The following is a 19,011-nucleotide window of genomic DNA, read 5'->3' on the forward strand; positions in this document are numbered from 1 at the left end:
GAGTCACAAGATGGCCAATCAGAGTGAAGCTCATGCCTGGGAGGGTTCGCAAACCCTCCTCGGTGCTCAGATATCGATATTTTTCATTTTTTAATTTCTCAGGAACTACTGAACAGATTTACACCATTTAAAAAAAAAAGGTCTCTTTCTGAACCAAGGGCTACCTTTTTGCCAAATATGGTGTAATTCTGATCAGTTGTTCAGGCTGTTGCCTGTTTCAATTTTTCCTATGGAAATAACATAGGGAAAATGCGTTTTGGGACCCCAATTTTTCTCGGACCACACTTCACAAATTACCCCAGAACTTTTTAGACAGGAGCTGATCGGATCGCCCCATTAGTTTTGAAAAGTTTGGGAAAATTCGTCAAACGGCGCTAAAGATATTGGCAAAAGGAAAAACACTATTTGAATAGAACCGAGGTCCTAACTATAACTACCTACTGGTAACATATATATATATACGCTAGCATTCAATAGCCCCAATGACTTTGGTGTCTCATACCATTACGGCCTTACCTACGGTCTCCCGGATTATACTCGCCTGGCACCTCTGGGTAGCATTCCTTGGAACTGAGATTGCTATACTTGTATAATTTGTATAGTGTGCTATTTGTTTTTATCCCAACTGTTACCAAAATCTGTTATTGATATCTCTTTTCCTTGTTTCATACAAATTCCTCTCCTAATGTTCGAATGTTAATCACCTAAGCAACTGTTTTCTCATACTATTACTCTTTACCCACGTCTATCTGGATGGTACCCACCAGGCTCTTTGGGGCATCCTTCCCTGGTCTTCATACTAACTCACTTGTACAACGTTACTATAGGTTCTTATCCCAACTGTTTCCATGATTTGTTTCTGCCATTCTTCCCTTTCCATTTACTTATTGCAACTATCTGTTTTTACCCCAACTGTATCCATTCTTCCCAAGCTCCTGTATTTTACCTGTCAATCCTATAAAGTGCCCTGATACCTTCACTGGTCTGGTTTGCGCTCTATAAAACTCAAATAAATAAATATATATATATATTTAACACTCATAAACGTTTTAAAAACAGTCACTGGATGATGTCATCACTGATGACATTTGAGGTGTCATCAGTGCTGTCACTGACCATGTCATGAATGATGTAATATGTGAGGTCAAAAGCAGTGCTTTGTGGGGGCATAGCTAACTCAGGTAACTATAATGGCTGATTTTCTCTGGTTTTGTATGAGTAAAATCTGGCCCTAACTATAATGTCCCTGTAACCTTTGTTTTTTTAGTGAATTTCTAGGTTTAAAAAAAATTCTATTTGCTAACTATAACGTCCCTGTAACCTTTGTTTTTTTCAGTGAAAACAAGTATATATATATATATATATATATATATATGTATATATATATATATATATATATATATATATATATATATATATATATATATATATATATATATATATATATATATATATATATATATATATATATATATATTACCTACTGGCGGTCGCCAGTAGGTATATATAGTTAGGACCTAGTTTCCATAGGAAATCCGCAACATTCTATTGGGAATAACTTTGGCACCGGTTGATCAATCTATGTGAATTTCTCAAAGAAGATGGCGCGTTACGCTCCGCTCCTTTCCTTTAAGTTTCGGGGGGATTCGTGAAGCGGGGGCCGAGAAAAAAGGGGGGTCCCAAAATGTGTTTTCCCCATGCAATTTTCCATAGGACCTTTAGACACGGCTACAGCCCAAACGGCTGAACGGAATTACAAGAAATTTGGCAAAATGGTAGAGTCTGATTCGCAGATCACGCTTTTGCTTAAATGGTGTAAATCCCTCCAGTAGTTGCTGAGAAAATTCAAGTTGAAATCAATTATATATCTATAAGCGCGCACGGTGCGAGCACCCCGCGATTTAAAAAAAAAAAAAAATTAGGGGCCTTGGGGGTCCTTGTGGGACCCCCTGAGCAGGCCTAGAGGGTCAGGGTGCTTCTACCCTGCCCCCTTTTTGAGTTCTACACATTTGTTTTCCTGCTTTCCTGTGCCTTAGTCTACCGAGGCACAAGATGGCTGCCAACTGTTTCTGTTTTGTAGTGTTGATAGACAGTAGCAGCCAATCAGCATGCCTTCCAGAGAAAGTTGCATGCTCATTGGCTGTCAACACTACAAACCAGGAAGTGTTGGCATCCATCTTGTGCTAGGTAGACCGAGGCACAAAAGAAGCAGAGCTCACAGCCCCCACAGCTCTCACAGCCCACACAGCTCTCACAGCCCTCACAGCCCACACAGCTCTCACAGCTCTCACAGCTCTCACAGCCCACACAGCTCTCACAGCCCACACAGCTCTCACAGCCCACACAGCCCTCACAGCCCACACAGCCCACACAGCCCTCACAGCCCTCACAGCCCACACAGCTCTCACAGCCCACACAGCTCTCACAGCCAACACAGCCCATACAGTTCTCACAGCCCACACAGCTCTCACAGCCCACACAGCTCTCACAGCCCACATGGCTCACACTCTCACAGCCCAAACAGCTCTCACAGCTCTCACAGCCCACAGAGACCTCACAGCCCACACAGTCCTCACAGCCCACACAGCTCTCACATCCCACACAGCTCTCACAGCCCACACAGCTCTCACAGCCCGCCTAAGTAGACCGAGGCACAAAAGAAGCAGAGCTCACAGCCCACACAGCTCTCACAGCCCACACAGCTCTCACAGCCCACACAGCTCTCACAGCCCACACAGCTCTCACAACCCACATGGCTCACACTCTCACAGCCCAAACAGCTCTCACAGCTCTCACAGCCCACAGAGACCTCACAGCCCACACAGTCCTCACAGCCCACACAGCTCTCACATCCCACACAGCTCTCACAGCCCACACAGCTCTCACAGCCCGCCTAGGTAGACCGAGGCACAAAAGAAGCAGAGCTCACAGCCCACACAGCTCTCACAGCCCACACAGCCCTCACAGCCCACACAGCCCTCACAGCCCTCACAGCACACACAGCTCTCACAGCCAACACAGTTCTCACAGCCCCACAGGTCTCACAGCCCACACAGCTCTCACAGGCCTCACAGCCCACACAGCCCTCACAGCCCACACAGCTCTCACAGCCCACACAGCTCTCACAGCCTTCACAGCCCACACAGCCCACACTCTCACAGCCCAAACAGCTCTCATAGCCCACACAGCTCTCACAGCCCACACAGCTCCCACAGCCCACACAGCTCTGGCAAAGATAATACCAGCAGAGAACAAGCATTGGCAAAGACAATAACGGCAGCAAACAAACACTGGCAAAGACAATAACGGCAGAAAAAAAAAGGCAAAGACAATAACGGCAGCAAAAAAAAAACATGGACAAAGGCAATACCAGCAGCGAACCAACACTGGCAAAGATAATACAATCAGGGGGGCAGGGGCACAAAAAACGGCACAATCAGGGGACAGAAGGCCCGACAAACGGCACAATCAGTGGGCAGAAGGCAAGAAAAAACGGCACAATTAGTGGGCAGAAGGCAACAAATACGGCACAATCAGGGAGCAGAAGGCAAAAAATACAGCACAATTTGGGTGCAGAAGGCAAGAAATATGGCACAATCAGGGTGCATGAGGCAGGAAATACTGCATAATCAGGGGGGCAGAAGCCAAGAAATACGGCCCAATCAGAGAGCATCTTGCTCCGGTCCAAAAATCGGATCCCTAGGGCTGCTCAGGTGGTCCCACAAGGATATTAACATATTTAAACGTTATCCGCTAATAGAATTTGCATTTTCAAACCCTTGCAAATTCACTGAAAAAACCATAGGTTTCAGGCCTTATTCAGGTAGGAATTGGCATTTAAAAAACCTTTGAAATTCACTGAAAAAACCATAGGTTTTAGGCCTTATATAGTTAGGAATTAACATATAAAAAACCATTGAAATTAACTAAAAAAAACATAGGTTTTAGGCCTTATATAGTTAGGAATTAGCATTTAAAAAACCTTGAAAATTCACTGAAAAAACCATAGGTTTCAGGCCCTATATAGTTAGGAATTAACATATAAAAAACCACTGAAATTGCTCCTATATAGTTAGTTGAACTAACTATATATTTCGCGCATTCGCAATCCACTGCTGATGATGTCACATATTACATCATTCATGACATGGTCAGTGACATCACTGATGACATCACTGATGACATCTCAAATGACATCACTGATGACATCCCTGATGACATCATCCAGTGTCTGTGTGTTTTTGTAAAGTTTAAATATGTTTTACATATTGAATAATGAGTGGATGTATAAGAGTATGGATGAAGGATTTGATTGTATAAGTGAGTTAGTATGTGTTAGTATATCTGTGAAAATGTAAGCTGTTCTGTGTTTAACTGTATAGATGAAGAAATCAAAGTGTGATTGATTCTTTACAGGACTGACTAGGTGTGTGAGTAACTCCATGGATGAGTGGCAGTGTATGAGTGTCTGCTTAGGTGTATGAGTGCATATGATAGTGTTGTAATAATGAGTGACTGTATGTACGAGTGATTGTATGGCTGAATGAGTGAATGTGTGTGTAGACGTGGGAATCAGTGAGTGCGTATGTAGTAGCTGGTATTCGTGTGTCAATGGTTTCAAAAATGATACTCTGTATTTAACACTAGGTGTAACAGAGGTTATATTAGAGTGTAAGGAGGAGCATTGTATTATCACATGAAGTATATCATCAGTGGTGTGATCATTGATATCAAATTAGATGTCATCAGTGATGTCATTAGTGATGTCATTTGAGATGTCATCAGTGATGTCATCAGTGATGCCACTGACCATGTCATGAATGATGTAATATGTGACATCATCAGCAGTGGATTGCGAATGCGCGAAATATATAGTTAGTTCAACTAACTATATAGGAGCAATTTCAGTGGGTTTTTATATGTTAATTCCTAACTATATAGACCCTGAAACCTATGATTTTTTTCAGTGAATTTTCAAGGTTTTTTAAATGCTAATTCCTAACTATATAAGGCCTAAAACCTATGGTTTTTTCAGTGAATATATATATATATAGAAACAAGGCTCCTCCTCAGCATGTATATATATATGTGTGGTGTGATCAAGCTCTCTCGTAGAGCGAAACGCGTCATTCCTATTAAAAATACGTTTTCCCTGTGTCCACTGTGGATCTACTTCTGTGAGGCTTTATCGGCTTGCTGGCTGCGAGGTTTCGTGAGGTTTAGACCGTTGGTTCCTGTACTGTTAGGAACCTGGACTGTTTGCTTCATATATATATATATACGTCATATATGTCATATATATATATATATATATATATATATATATATATATATATATATATATATATATATATATATATATATATATATATATATATATATATATATATATATATATACATTGGTATGAATTGCCAATGTGTTTATTTGTATATACTACCTTCTCTTTTTGTTGTCAAAATATGTTTTATCTCTAAACTACATCTCCCACAATGCTTTATTAAGGGCGCAAGTGGGATTTCTGTGTATACGTAGAAGTGAAGGAGGGGCTCACCTAACCGTGAACAAGACTTGGTTGTCGAAACGCATTGGTGTTGATGTACTGAGTGGCAAGAGATGGCCACTGAATAACGTCATACTTTTGAAAACTGATTCCTTGGAAGTGCGGCATAATTGTTTTGTGGTGAACTATATACACGTATAGGCCGGTTAAACTCACAGAGACACAAACTAATTCAACAGATGCAGACTAATCAATTATTCAACCTAGCCCATTCAGAATCATCACAGGCTATAGTAGACAGCACTCTGATCTGTATAAAATCATCAATTGCTATTGGCCCACGATCTTAAGTGACCCAGTCATAGGTTCAACTTTACCCCGAAAGGTCTCCATTACTTTCAGCAAGGTTCCCTCCATGAAAGACTGACTGGTTAATACTAGTCCTGAAACCATTGAGAAAATGACATGGCTTCAAATGAACAGCAGCTTTTATAAATGCAAAATATGTAAGTCTTGCACACATGGCATCAATATGAAAACTTACAAAGATGCTTTTAGCAATATAGAACATCAAATCAGTAAAGTACTTACCTGTAAAACTGAATTTGCGATTTACGTACTTATGCGCCCGTGTGGACTTAAGTTTGTGGGAAGTACCAAGCATGCGGTGCACAAACGTATATTGCAGCATCTTCGGGCAATAGCCAATCAGGACAACACGTATCTTGTGGCTGGGCATTTTAAGGAGATCCATCACAGTGAAAATCAGGGCCTGAAATATTTTGTAATTGATGCAGTTGCTGCAAGTAGGCGAGGGAGTGACAGGTAGTCCAAGCTTCGCAAGTTAGAAACTAGATATATTCTTCAGCTGGACTGCAAGCATCCCGGTGGACTCAACATCACTGGGGATTTGCATACGTGTCTGCCCTAAATTCTGGTTGAGAGATTTTTACATTAGAAGGTGGAAATTAAAGAGCTTTCCCACCTTTTCAGTAATTATTTATATTTTTAAACCCTATTTTATACAGTCATATGGATGGTAAATCTTTTATCCTTTTTAGGTCTCGGCCTGTGAAAGACTGCGCACATGCGTAGTCAAGCTGGCAAGATTTAATGAGGTAGGGAGAGTTTTACTAGCGAGGTTACGCCCCGCCCCTCTTCTCCATTGGCCGGCGTCCTAAACGGTGGCTAGCCATTGGAGAAGAGGTCCTAGTGACGTTCTTCTTTCTCTCTAAGCCCCGTCCTTTTCAGACTGGGCTCCTTGACTTTCTGCTGGCGTAAAAGGTTTCTTATCTTCTTTATGGGTCCAGATGGCCCCATAAAGAAGATAAGGAACCTTTTACTCAGCAGGAAGTCGGGGCACCCAGTCTGAAAGGGACGGTGCTAAAAGAGAAACTTCTTTCATGATTCAGACAAAAGCAAACTGCAGCTCCCACTGCCCGCCTCTCGCACAAAGAGGAAAGCAGCCCGCGAAAGCCAGCCTACCTCTCCGGTGCCAGCATCCCCCACAGCTCACAAAAGTCAGCCCCGGGATCCCGCGCAGAGGAGCCTCCTGACCCCACCGGCAGAGGTCTGCCCGCAGGCGGGGCTTGTATCCACAACAAAAGGTGACGCTGCCACACCCCAGGGACCCGCCTCTGGCAGTGACTCACCCAAGACTCCCCCCGCAGACCTTGCAGAGTGGGGCAGCAGCGACAGCCCCACGTAGCCGCGCAAATTACAGCCGGAAAACAGCACCGGCGCTGCAAAGAGGACTGCCCTGCACACCGAAGTGAGGGCCAGCAAGCGGGAGCTCGAGAAATCCACCGAGAGGCTCGCGGTCACCACCTCCGAGGCTGCCAGCAGAAGAGCAGCACCATCATCGCCCCCAGGAACACGGTAACCAGCAGACTCCACATGTAAGTCTTTAAGCCCGCTGTTGGGCATGCCCCCGTTTCAGGCGCTCTGAACAGAATGTACATTTTGCTGTTTATTTTTATTGTTGATACAGTAGTGAAATTAATGAGGCGTGAAACGGTAAATTGGGTCGAGTTATCTGTATTGTATGTTGGTGAGACAGGGCAGTTAGCTTAAAGTTTCTGATCTCAGAATGAAGCAGGGGGCGGTAATATGAAGTCATCCGACATTAACCCCTTCCATGCTGATGACAGCACGGTTCCGTCATCAGCATCGGTTGAGCTGTGCTGATGACGGAACCATTCCGTCATGACTCCGCCTGCGCAAGGCGGAGTCAGCACAAGCGGGGAATATGCCCCGCACGCAAGGGGTTAAAGGGAGGGCGTCTGGTTTGCTGAGTGAGAGTTGCCCATGTGTGGAAACACCGAAACAGAAAAAACTCCTACCCTACGGACCACGTTTACTAAATGGGTGTGATCCTCGGCAAGTCATGTGTGTTCGATCCACTCTCTGACTACTTTTAGGTGGGACAGGTGACCCCCTCCCCAGTGTCAGACCATTAACAGGAAAATGAACAATTCAATTTTTAAAGAAAATGTGAATCCCTGGAGCATTGGCGTTTGCGGAATGGCAATTTTTCGAAGTGACTCGGGTCATTGATCTTGTAATTATTGATCTCAGTCATGGCCAGCTGCTGGTCGAGAAATATTCCCTCACATTCTACTTAATGTTCAGTCACATAATGCCAGCCCACTTAAAATCATGAGAAGGGAAGTCTGCCTGTGTTGAAAATCAACGCAAAGAACTTGGTTGCGCTAGACAGAATCTCGACACGAAAGTCGTTTATCTCAAAATGTACTTCCCCAGGGGGTTCCTGTCTGAACAAGGAATTATATATACCTGACAGCTCTCGGGAATCAGCGTTGCATACAGAAACTCGATGTAATCCCCAGCATTTATAGATACCTCGAGGGGTCTCGTACTTCGATATCGGATGTTTTTTCTGTGACCTAACTCAGTAGTACTCATTTAATCTATATCAGAAGGATGAAAGGCAGAGTGGACCTGCACAGATTTGACCTCGGGACCATCGTGAAAATCTTACATCATTTAAGTGGGTGTTTTAGTGTACATGGCTGTAAGGCATGCTTGAGTGCTTGTAGTTAGGGAAGGCTAAATTGTATGGGATGTAACAAAGATCAGTGTTTACTCTGCAGTTTTTTTTTATCTTGAATTTTTCAAAGTGCTATTTTCGTTGCCTTTTCCTGTTCAGACTCCCTAGTGGCGACTCTCAATCCAAAATAACTTTAGTGCGTAGCCTATGGACAACATTATTAATAATTAACAAGGAGCAATAGCAGGGAAGTAATAGCCGCTCCTCAGCTGTTAAAGGGCTTTCCATGTGTCTGGAATAAAACTGCTCTGACATTTCCCGAGTCCAACTGCACACAAGGACCAAGGTTTGAACTTCTTTCCTGATGACTGCACCTCTTCAAGCCTCGATTGGGGCCAAGGCGTTAGTTGACCTGACATCTGCTCAAGTTTACACTGCGCTGTTACTCCAAAGATGCAGTCTAGCTGCATCAGTAATTTCCTCAGCATCGGTGTCTCATCGTCAAGGAGTGAATGAACTGCCGTCCAAACACCAGCTTGACCTCAGGCTCCACTTGGATTAAGGCATAAGTAGGCGGGCTCCGTTATGACCCAGGAAGGTAGTCTGGCTCTTGCTGAACAGCAGAGTAGCCTGTGAAGAAGTTCCTGACTTGGCTCTGTTTCGGGTGGTAAGGGTAACAACCCACTCAAGCGTTATATGGGTGCAAAGGTTCTCCATGTTAAAAAATCTTTTCTTCATGTAGAAAAAATATTTTAAAAAGTGGTGCCTTTTCATGAAGGTTCTTGCATTTTATAATGTGCAATTGTACCCTTCTTACAGCTGTGCACTGTCGAAAAAGCAATGACAATGCCGAAAACAAAATTCAAAAACCTTTCATGGAGAATACATGGAAAGTTCTAACTGTTGTTGGCTTCCAGGCGTAATAAAGTACAGTTTTGTCAGTGTCAGAAATTCATAACATTTTACCTGGAAGTGAAATTCTCCAGGCGTAGTTCCATGCATATCTTTGTTATTTGGACCCAATTAAGCCGTGGGCTTTGTGCACTGGTTTAGGTCTCTATTGGCCTCGTGACACAGGGTGTTTACCTCAGCACCCAATGATGGAGCCCAGGGTGCACGTAAGCAAATGAGCTGTCAGCACCTCCAGGGTGCCCTGGATGCTTTTTCAAGAGTAATTTTTTAACTATATTGGCTCTTGGAATTATGCTCTGTGTATGTGGTGTGGCTCTGTGTGTGTGTGTGTGTGTGGCTCTGTGTGTGTGTGTGTGTGTGTGGCTCTGTGTGTGTGTGTTTCTCTTTGTGAGAGATTAAGCTATTGGCATTGTAAATGACAATGCCATTTATTTATCTGTTTTCAAAACCAACGCATAAATAAAGTTTGTCATTTACAATGCCAATAGCTCTAACTTTTGCAAAGGAGAGACCTTTGCATTGCAAATGCTTGTTGTATTTTAGCCAACCGGAATCTTATGAGGGCAGGAAGGACACTAGCCACACGTACTGGTTGGTTTGTGTACTCGTATTACATTATTGGACTAATACGGTTATATCTTTGGTGTACACACATTATGGAGTCTCTAAATCTTTTTGAGACTGTACGTTTACACTTGACTACGATTTACGTCTCATATATGTAACACTAGTATATCTGGATGAGCTGGTACTTAGAACATGAAATAAAAATGGAAAGGAAAGAAAATACGAATTAAAATTTAAGAATATAAAACAAAAAAAAGAAAAATAGATATTTGTATTAAATATGGGTGGTATTAAAATAAGGGGGTACACTGATACCAAGAAAAGGAAAACGGATGTTTAACTGTTTTTAATCGACACCACACACTTTGTACAGCACCATTTGCACATAGTTAGTTGGGACAAGTTAATGCTAGTCTAAGGACAGCAGAACAATGGATAAAATTAAATGAATCTGGGATTCATCCCGCGAATCAAGAGTCTCCCACTTGTTCCACAATATAGGGATTAGCTTCAAACATCGATGTGTACTAGGCATTACTATAAGCGGATTTTGCACAAGAGGATATATACAAATCCTACAAGCAATGTTTGCACATTTTGGGATTTACCCCCTGATCCCTTCGGATATGTAACATCATACTGCTGAAACAAATGTTGGCTCATGGTTAGGGCTGATTCAAGTATTGAAGTTTATACCGTCACCATCTATTGTAAGGATAACAATTTATTTTGCACTAATGCCTATTTGCACATCATTTGCCAATTTGCACAATATATTACTGAAACTAGAATGTTTACTATTTTTCAATACAGCGACGCATAAATGCATTATGCCAACAGTAAGTTCTTGCACAAGTAGGATTGACATGCATCCTATATGCTTTGTTTTCACAATTTTAGGGATTCAACCCATGATTATAATAATAATTAGCGTTGTAAGTCTGAGTTAATTGTAGGCTCTTGATAGGGGCAAAATTCAGCTACCATTGTGTGTTTTTATGAGCTATTGGAATATAAACAGCGTACTTTGCACAAATACCGATTTGCACATTATTAGCACAATTTGCACTGTTTATAGTGAAACAATGACATGTTTTATAATTTAATGAGAAGAGATTTTTTTATCATTGACATCTTGATTCATTGTATATGGCCGTAGTATGTCTACCATTTCCATTGCGATCAATGTCACATGGTTAGGGTTGAATTTTTCACTGTCAGTTTAAAAGACGTGGTCTGCCAATATCACATTGTCATGTGAACAAGGCTGGGATGAGCCAAAACGTTATGGCGACATACAGCAACAAATAAAGAATTCTGCGTTTTCCTACTGGTCCGTGTCCGTACTTAGTGTGGAGGTGGCGAGGAGAAATTGCTGCTGCTCAGCTGCGGAGTCTGTGATATATACATATATATATTTACTGAAAGAAACATAGGTTTCAGCCACGTTATAGTTAGGAATTAGCATTTAAAAAACCTTAGAAATTCACTGAAAAAAACCATAGGTTTCACGCATGTTATAGTTAGCTGGACACTTCACTCTTACAAAACCATTAAAATTCCCCCATTATAGTTAGTTCAGCTAACTATAACTCGCGCGCCTGCAATGCACTGCTGATGACGTCACATATTACATCCCTCATGACATGGTCAGTGACATCACTCATGACATCACTGATTGCCCCACGGGTCCCTGGGGGCCAACTAGCCCACCAGGAACCTCCAGTATACGCCAGGGGGCTGCGTTGCAGAGACGTGTAAAAAGGGGCGTGGCTTCATTACACCTCACTGCAACGCAGCCCCTTGGCGCGTTTCCAGAGTGGGAACTAAATCCCCTTGGATACTGGGGGTCTCTGGGGGCCAACTAGCCCACCAGGAACCTCCAGTATGTGCCAGGGGGCTGCGTGGCAGAGAGGTGTAAAAAGGGGCGTGGCCTCATTACACCTCTCTGCAACGCAGCCCCCTGGCGGGTTTCCAGAGGGGGAACTAAATCCCCTTGAATACTGGGGGTCCCTGGGCCAACTAGCCCACCAGGAACCTCCAGTATGCTCCAGGGCGTGGCCTCCTCCCGATCCAGTTGTTTGTTTTTTTAACCAGGGGGGCTGTGTAGCCCCCCTACTTTTTTTTTTGTGCCCTGGGGATCCCATCCCCCAGGGCCTGAACTCCAAAAATGTATATATTTTTTTTTTACGGGAAGGGGGCTGCGTGGCCCCCTCTCGTGGCTAATCCAGGCCCCGGGAACCCCATCCTTCGGGGCATGCCACTTTTTATTTTTATTTTTAGGGAGGGGGGCTGCAAAGTCCCCCTTCTCAGGCCACTTCAGGCCCCGGGGACCCCATCCCTCAGGGTCGGCCTGCATCCTTTTTTTAAAATTAAAAATGTATCATTTGGGAAGAGGGGCCACGTGGCCCCCTTCCCGGGCCACTTCTGGCCCCAGGAACCCCATCCCACGGGACCTGGCCCTCCTCATTGGGGGCCGTGGGGGGTCCCCAAGCCTCCCACAGTCCCTACCAGCTCCCCGCATCCTGCAGGAGCCGGCATTGCTTTTCTGCTTGGGGAGCAGCTAACATGCTGCTCCCCATGCAGCTTTGATTTTTGAAAGAGAGAGCAGGTTTCCTACTCTCTCTTTCAAAAACCAAAGCAGTTTGCTATGGTAGGGTGGGAGCCGTGAGGCCCCCGCCCTACCATAGCAAACAGCAGTGTCCCGGGGGTAGGCACCCCGGGACACTGCAGGAGCCGGCCCTGGGGGGTGGCGGTCCCCAGGGCCATCAAGGGCTCCAGGAAGGGGCAGCGCGAGACCCCTCCCAACAGTTAAAAGGCCCGGGGGTGGTGGTCCCCAGGGCTGGGGGGTCCGATACAGACTCCCCTATTTTGAGTATTAGTGCCCCCGTGGAGGTGGCGGTCCTCGGGGCGTGTGGGGGGCTTGAGCCCAACACAGGTTTTTTTTTTAAAAAGAAGCCACAGGGGGTGGCGGCCCCCGGGGCTTTGGGGGGGCTGTGAGCCCCCTCGCATACATTTTGTGGACGCCCTGGGGGGTGTCGGTCCCCGGGGCTGAAAGAAGCCCCGGGGGTTGTGGTCCCCGGGGCTACAGGGGGGCCATGAGCCCCCCGCATACATATCGTGAAAGCCCAGGGGGTGGTGTTCCCCGGGGCTGGGGGGCCCCTCTGGGCCCCCATTATAATTAAGCAAATTAAGCAAATTGTCCCCAGGATTTGCCCCCCCCGGGGTCTAATAACTAATAATGCAGCTTTGGGTTCTTCTTTTTTCCGCGGGATACGCATACCGTACGCGTATTCCGCGATTTAAAAAAATAAATACATTTGGGGTGTCCTGGGGGTCCTTGTGGGACCCCCTGAGCAGGCATAGGGGGTCAGGGTGTTTCTACCCTGCCCCCTTTTCGCGTTTCTTTTTCTGTTTTCTTGTGCCTCGGTTCTACCGAGGCACAAGATGGCTGCCAGCACTTCCTGGTTTAGAGTGTTGACAGCCAATTAGCATAAAGCTTGTGCTTGGGAGGGTATGCATACGGTACTTCGTCTATAGATATATCTATGATTTTAATTTAGATTTTCTAAAAAACTACTGAACGGATTTACACCATTTACCAAAAAGCGTAATCTGCTAACCAAACTCTACCTTTTTGCCAAATTTGGTGTAATTCTGTTCAGCAGTTCGGGCTGTAGCAGCGTCTAAAGGTCCTTATAGAAAATTGCATGGGGAAAACACGTTTTGGGACCCCCCTTTTTCTCGCCCTGCTTGACGAATCACCCCCAAACCTTTTGCGAAGATTCGTCAACCGGCGCCAAAGTTATTTCAAGTAGAAAGTGCGGATTTCCTATGGAAACTAGGTCCTAACTATAACTAGTAGATAATATCTCTCTCTATATATATATATATATATATATATAGGCCTCTGTGTAGGCCGAAACGTTATGCTGAGGTGGGCCTTCCACGCTATTGAATAAAATCACTGCTCACCTGCACCCTGGGTCTTCCTCCCTTCTTCTGCGCCGTTGGTATCCATATTATGAGCTCTTGGTGAGAGAATGCTGAGATCGTATTTACATTTATATATATATATATATATATATATATATATATATATATATATATATATATATATATACTTCTACATTCAATACATACAGTACTCTTTGTATCTTCTGTTTATCATGTATTTTTTCCTCTATCGGTGTATTTTTACCTCTATATATATGTGTATTTGTATATAATTTTATACATTTTTATACATATATATTGCAATATGAAATGAGACTTGGGTTAATGGTTCATATTTATTCCTTGATATCTTTCTATTGACTGTATATTTATTGATGGGATGAATTAGTGATTATTTATCAAATTTTATTCTTAGGTATATATGTATATATCTTATTGTATATGTATATATATTTTTCTATTACAATTTAGGTGTATTTATTGGGCTTCTAAATACTTTTTGATATTTTTATAGTATTTATTGTTAAGAGATGACTTATACTCATGGATGATATGCAGTCTACTGATCTCAGGGTTCTGAAAAGTTTCTTATATTGTGATGTTTTTATCTCTTTTATGATGAATGGTATTGCACTTTATTTCTCACACTCTTTGCACATATATGATGTATATATGTATATATATATATATCATTAATACCTTTGTAGGATTTATGCCTAATATTTGGATTTATCCAGAAATACGATTTTGTGCTGATCATACTGCATAAACATTCAGTGGTAGTATATTGTCACTGTTTACTTACCACATGATACATGACGTCACTGTGAGGGGGTGTCTCTTTAACACTGTATAAAAAAGCATTTTGTCTATCTCCATGTTGCAGCGTGATCAAGGGCATAACTTGCCAGAAACGCGTAGCTGATCTCTGTGGATATAATAAAACTACTTATGCTGATTCGTTTGTGGTCCGTCTCCCTTGTTTGCTGGTGTGCGAGGCTGTGACCTGAGACGCCTAGAAATTCGAGGAGGAGCTACATTGGTATATATATATATAAATATATATATATATATATATGTATATATATATATATATAAATATTCCACCAGAAAGGGTCCTTCCGGGATCCTGCTCCCTTTGTCGGGTGGCGCGTATTTCGGCGAACCCAGCCGAAAAAGAATGTATGTACAATCCCAGTGTGCTGAAAGCACTACGCGCACTCGGTGGTAGAGATGCCCAGTTTTACTTTATTCCTCAGTCAACGTTACGCGTTTCGACACCAAAGTGTGTCTTGCTCACACGTTACCCAAACAAAACATAATTGCAGTTATATGTAAACACAGAGGTAGGAAATGATACTGACATAAAAAACTGACTTATGGTTTAGGTAGTCAAAATGTATCCGCCATTTTAAGCTAGTAGCTGTATCATTGAATATATGGTTATTTGAGCAACAATAGTAATGCTATACATGTTCTATCATTCGTACATACCTAATTGAAGGTTGTTACTATTGTACATGTAATAAGAGTAAACGCTCAAATTAAGGACAGATATTCAGCGGTTATGTTACTACTTGCAATATCACATTATGCATATACCTGCCGATTTCTGTTATATACTAAGGTTAAGAGTCTATTGTAACCCTGTATTGAGCAATCATGTTGCACATTTCATTCGGACTAGTGCCTATGAAGTCAATACCGGAATTCCAAGAGTTATCAAAATGACCATTTTTCAAAAGTGCATTAATCAGAATCTGATTAGGCTCACCCCCGAATATACATACTACTGCAAAGAGAATAAGGGTTTCAGAATTAATTCTAAAAACCCAAATAATGTTTTATGTAAACAATGAAAAACATGAAAAAAGTGAAAAAAGAAGAATCAGTCTCTTATCTCCTTCACGTGCAGTGATATCCCATTGCGTTGAAGAAAAGGGTAGGGAAGATGTGCGGTGCAAATGAAAAAGTAGTTTCTCCCTTCCTTTTCTCCTGGAAAACATGATAAAATATGCATTAAAAAAAATGTTCTGTAAGAATTCTGTCAGCATTCATTACATGAGCATATCAGTACAGTACAGATTTTAACAAAACACAGTGCGATCATTCTTCATAAAGATGTGTTGCTAATTCCTCATCCAGGTTGTGGCCCCCAGGAAACCTGCTCTCTAACTTCATAATCCATTTGGATTCTTTTTTCCTTAATGCTAAAGTGCGATTACCCCCTCTTTTTCCCACATTTACTTGTTCCAATGCGAAGTATCTTAACAGAGAGGACTTGGATTGATGGTGTTCCTGGAAGTGTCTGGCCACTGGGTATCGGACATCCATATTAGTTATGGCTCTAAGGTGTTCTTGTATGCGTTTTTTGGCCATACAGGTTGTGCTTCCTACATATTTCATTTTGCAGGGGCATTCTAGGACATAAACAACAAAACTGGTATTGCATGTAAGAAATTGTTTGATTTTATATGCTGTTTTTTGTCCTGGGATATTAGTCTCTTTTACCATGTAGCTAGATTTACATGCCACACATTGTCCGCATGGATAGAACCCTTTTAGTCCCTGTATATGTTGTTTTTTGGTGTCAGTGATGTCGCCCTTAACCAGGATATCGCGTAAATTGCGACCTCTTCTGTAGGTAACGGAGGGTCTTGAGGTGAGTTCGGGTCCTATGATGTTATCCGACTGGAGAATGTTCCAGTTATCGGCCAGAATCTTGCAGACTTTATCTGATCTTTGGTGAAAGGTAGTTATAACTCTAGTTGGTATAGTATCACTTGCCTTGTCCTGTTTGGGGACAAGGGTATCAGCTCTCTCTACCTCAGCAATCTTTCTCACAGCTTTTTTCAACACCCATTCTGGATAGCCCCTGTCTCGAAATCTGGACAGCATACACTCTTGTTCTTTAACAAATCCCTCCATGTTACTGCAATTTCTCTTAGCTCTGAGCAATTCCCCAAAGGGGATGCTCCATTTAAGTGGGTCGGGGTGTGCACTTAAAGCATGTAATAGGCTGTTACCAGCGGTCTCTTTTCTGTGTAACCTGGATGTAATTTTCCCTTCCTTAATTTCAATTTCTGTATCCAAAAATTCAACATGGTGTCTGCTCATAGTGTAGGTGAGGTGTATATTGTATGCGTTACGGTTCAGTTTTTCAATGAAACTGATCGCATCTGTTTCAGTACCGCACCACACTATGAACAGGTCGTTGATATACCTTATCCATGTTTTGACCTTTGAGAATTCTTCCTTCAATGTTATCTCATTTCTTAGTTCCTCTTCCCATTTCCCAACAAACAGGTTCGCAAAACTAGGCGCAAAGGCCGAACCCATAGCCGCGCCACAAAATGTGCAACATGATTGCTCAATACAGGGTTACAATAGACTCTTAACCTTTGTATATAACAGAAATCGGCAGGTATATGCATAATGTGATATTGCAAGTAGTAACATAACCGCTGAATATCTGTCCTTAACTTGAGCGTTTACTCTTATTACATGTACAATAGTAACAACCTTCAATTAGGTATGTACGAATGATAGAACATGTATAGTATTACTATTGTTGCTCAAATAACCATATATTCAATGATACAGCTACTAGCTTAAAATGGCGGATACATTTTGACTACCTAAACCATAAGTCCGTTTTTTATGTCAGTATCATTTCCTACCTCTGTGTTTACATATAACTGCAATTATGTTTTGTTTGGGTAACGTGTGAGCAAGACACACTTTGGTGTCGAAACGCGTAACGTTGACTGAGGAATAAAGTAAAACTGGGCATCTCTACCACCGAGTGCGCGTAGTGCTTTCAGCACACTGGGATTGTACATTCATTCTTTTTCGGCTGGAGCATCCCCTTTGGGGAATTGCTCAGAGCTAAGAGAAATTGCAGTAACATGGAGGGATTTGTTAAAGAACAAGAGTGTATGCTGTCCAGATTTCGAGACAGGGGCTATCCAGAATGGGTGTTGAAAAAAGCTGTGAGAAAGATTGCTGAGGTAGAGAGAGCTGATACCCTTGTCCCCAAACAGGACAAGGCAAGTGATACTATACCAACTAGAGTTATAACTACCTTTCACCAAAGATCAGATAAAGTCCGCAAGATTCTGGCCGATAACTGGAACATTCTCCAGTCGGATAACATCATAGGACCCGAACTCACTGCAAGACCCTCCGTTACCTACAGAAGAGGTCGCAATTTACGCGATATCCTGGTTAAGGGCGACATCACTGACACCAAAAAACAACATATACAGGGACTAAAAGGGTTCTATCCATGCGGACACTGTGTGGCATGTAAATCTAGCTACATGGTAAAAGAGACTAATATCCCAGGACAAAAAACAGCATATAAAATCAAACAATTTCTTACATGCAATACCAGTTTTGTTGTTTATGTCCTAGAATGCCCCTGCAAAATGAAATATGTAGGAAGCACAACCTGTATGGCCAAAAAACGCATACAAGAACACCTTAGAGCCATAACTAATATGGATGTCCGATACCCAGTGGCCAGACACTTCCAGGAACACCATCAATCCAAGTCCTCTCTGTTAAGATACTTCGCATTGGAACAAGTAAATGTGGGAAAAAGAGGGGGTAATCGCACTTTAGCATTAAGGAAAAATGAATCCAAATGGATTATGAAGTTAGAGAGCAGATTCCCTGGGGGCCACAACCTGGATGAGGAATTAGCAACACATCTTTATGAAGAATGATCGCACTGTGTTTTGTTAAAATCTGTACTGTACTGATATGCTCATGTAATGAATGCTGACAGAATTCGTACAGAACATTTTTTTTAATGCATATTTTATCATGTTTTCCAGGAGAAAAGGAAGGGAGAAACTACTTTTTCATTTGCACCGCACATCTTCCCTACCCTTTTCTTCAACGCAATGGGATATCACTGCACGTGAAGGAGATAAGAGACTGATTCATTCTTCTTTTTTTCACTTTTTTCATGTTTTTCACTGTTTACTTAAAACATTATTTGGGTTTTTAGAATTAATTCTGAAACCCTTATTCTCTTTGCAGTAGTATGTATATT

General features: G+C 42.5%; 1 protein-coding gene across 1 annotated transcript in view; it reads left to right on the forward strand.

Moving 5' to 3' along the window:
- MLC1 (modulator of VRAC current 1) overlaps positions 1-19,011 on the forward strand; it is a 415,388-nt gene that overhangs the window by 43,482 nt on the left and 352,895 nt on the right. The gene's annotated exons all lie outside the window — the stretch shown is intronic.

This window comes from Lissotriton vulgaris, chromosome 1_1 (genome assembly GCF_964263255.1).
Source record: "Lissotriton vulgaris chromosome 1_1, aLisVul1.2, whole genome shotgun sequence".
In the NCBI taxonomy this organism is placed as follows: Eukaryota; Metazoa; Chordata; class Amphibia; order Caudata; family Salamandridae; genus Lissotriton; species Lissotriton vulgaris.